This window comes from Dermacentor andersoni, chromosome 9 (genome assembly GCF_023375885.2).
Source record: "Dermacentor andersoni chromosome 9, qqDerAnde1_hic_scaffold, whole genome shotgun sequence".
In the NCBI taxonomy this organism is placed as follows: Eukaryota; Metazoa; Arthropoda; class Arachnida; order Ixodida; family Ixodidae; genus Dermacentor; species Dermacentor andersoni.
Genome location: NC_092822.1, coordinates 112,860,941 through 112,863,509, shown reverse-complemented (window position 1 = coordinate 112,863,509; position 2,569 = coordinate 112,860,941). Strand labels below are relative to the sequence as shown.

The window sequence follows — 2,569 nt, the reverse complement described above, 5'->3', positions numbered from 1 at the left end:
ATCTAGATGATTATGATTAATGGTGTTTAAAGGCACAAAGGCTACTATGACCATACAGAGCCAGAGTAGGCGAGTATCCAGAGAATTTGCACACATACAAGCACCTACACCAGAGTTCCATTACATAAAGGTGCCCTAAAGCACTTAACACGCATGGTGGATAAATCTTCACACACACACACACACACACACACACACACACACACACACACACACACACACACACACACACACACACACACACACACACACACACACACACACACACACACACACACACACACACACACACACACACACACACACACACACACACACACACACACACACACACACACACACACACACACACACGCACGCACACGCACACGCGCACACATTATATATACCCAAACTAAGAATGCAGTGGTAACTGCTCTGGTGTACAACTCCAAGAATTTGTATAAATGTACTAGCCAACTACACTGGCCTGTTTCCATAATGTCAATGCAGAGGTGACTTCATACAATATCAGTGCCTGTCGGGAACTATGTTTCAGAATGCAAAGGCGCAGAGGGCAGTTGCCATGGGGTTTGGTAGCCGGAGCTCATACTGAACACGCATGTTGTCACTGAGAATAGCTTTAGACAACAATGATGCCATGAATTCCTGAGATAAATGTTATTTGCTGTAAAAGCTTTGTGTGGTGATGCCTTTTAATTCCAAACATATGTGACAACATTAATAAAGGGTGTTGCAGGGCCTCTGCAGAAATAAGTGTTCCTTTGAAGTCATGTTTCATAATTCATCACCTATTTTTAAAACGTGCTTTAAAAGCAAGTGGTGCCAAAAAAGTGATTGCTCAATCTCCATGTATAAACATGGAATGATGCCAGTATTTACCTCAATGACATGGCTGGACTGCACACTTTGGGCCTTGTGAATGTGGGAAGCTTTAGTCGGACTTGTGCGAAATTTTTCACATACTGCAAAAACTCTATCTTTGCCAGCGATGTCTTTAAACCCAAGGATGTGAGAAATTATTACACATTCCCCTGAAGGAAGCATTGCAGCAGTGCAGTCTGTTTTGCTTGTTCTTTTATACTGTTTGCTGTGGAAAACATATCGAGACACTGCAACTTTGTCATGTTCCACAATGGGACTGACTATCATGCAGCCAATATGATTCATTAACAAATTTAAAACTGGCTGCAGTACTTTTCGTGGCTTGCCAATCAATAAAACAACTGCCCCACATTTTGCAGCATTCCCTTTGGTTAAAAATTCTCTAGTCTGAGGGAGAGTTGCTTTAAGACTAGCGAAAGAGCTAGCCATCAATAGCCGTTCCACAATTTGGATTGGCACTCCTTTTGCAGATGTGACTAGCTCCTTCACATGCCCAATGTTTGATTCGAATACAAAGCAGGAACGTGACCAAAGTGGTCCCTGCAGTGTCACACTCTTTGGCAAGTGCAAAAGTTGGTGTACATTAAATGTCATTTCTTTTTCTTCATAAAGAAATTGCACACCTACTACAAACTTCACTAGTAGGCTAGCGCTCTCACTGACATCACTGCTGCTAACATTGTCCATTAGCAGTAGGGATACTCCTCTAATAAGCAAGGTGAAGTGCCTAAGATACTCGATAGGCAAAATGCCATCTAAACAAGGCAGCGAGAACCACAACAGCCACTGCTGCCCCTCTGAAGCCTTCCAATACTTCCGTAAGGAAAGGGTCTGAAACGCAGTGGTGGCTTGATGTTGCACAGCCGCTTGTCTGCAGCATTGAGCAGTGCTGACCTCCCAATGTAGTAGGGCTGGCCCACACTGGAGAGCCACAGTTCTGTCAACTGGCGTGCAACTCCCAGCAACACACAATGCATGTAATCTGGCGTGAATCCCCAGAATACATTAAAGTGTGGCATATTCATTAATGGAGTGGGACCTTTTATGTATTGAACAATGGTCTCTGTGCGTGCTGCTGTCTTCATGGCGTCGATGGTTTCTTCCATCGTTCTGTCTGGCACTGGCTCGTCGACTGTATACCTAATGGCTCCTATTCCAAAAGAAAACAACACAGGTGCACAAATCAGCAGGTCAATCCTACATGCTAATAACAAATTCTCGACGGTGTTTCAATATTCAAGCTGATGTATATAGCAGCTTTTATGCGGCTGCTCCTCCCTTATCGATGAAGAAAAGTAAACTTGACTTGAAAATGGCTACAGCAAGACGGCGATACTTTATTGGAAGCAGCAAGTGAAAAATAAGATCGTGAAGCACCATATTACGCACTGCTATACAAACAATAAATCTTTCTGGAAGTATTATACTGTAATCATGTACTGCTCTATTAAACACATCGAAATTAAATCAGCATACAATCAGAATCTATATATTAAGATTCTTCATGCACTGGGCTTTACCTGTCCTGCAGCTATATAATTACCACACGAAAGCTTTCTCATGCGAGAGGCACGAAATTTGCTTACCATCTATGACAAACGCAGGATGCAAGCACCAGCTACAGCCAAAATGCTTATTGAACTGGCGCATATTTTGCATTATTGCCCTTGCTGGGGCATCAGCA

At 43.0% G+C, this 2,569-nt stretch overlaps 1 pseudogene; it reads right to left on the bottom strand.

Annotated features, from left to right (window-relative positions):
* Positions 1 to 777: 777 nt before the first annotated feature.
* Positions 778 to 2,352, bottom strand: LOC126527939 (uncharacterized; annotated as a pseudogene).
* Positions 2,353 to 2,569: the final 217 nt, after the last annotated feature.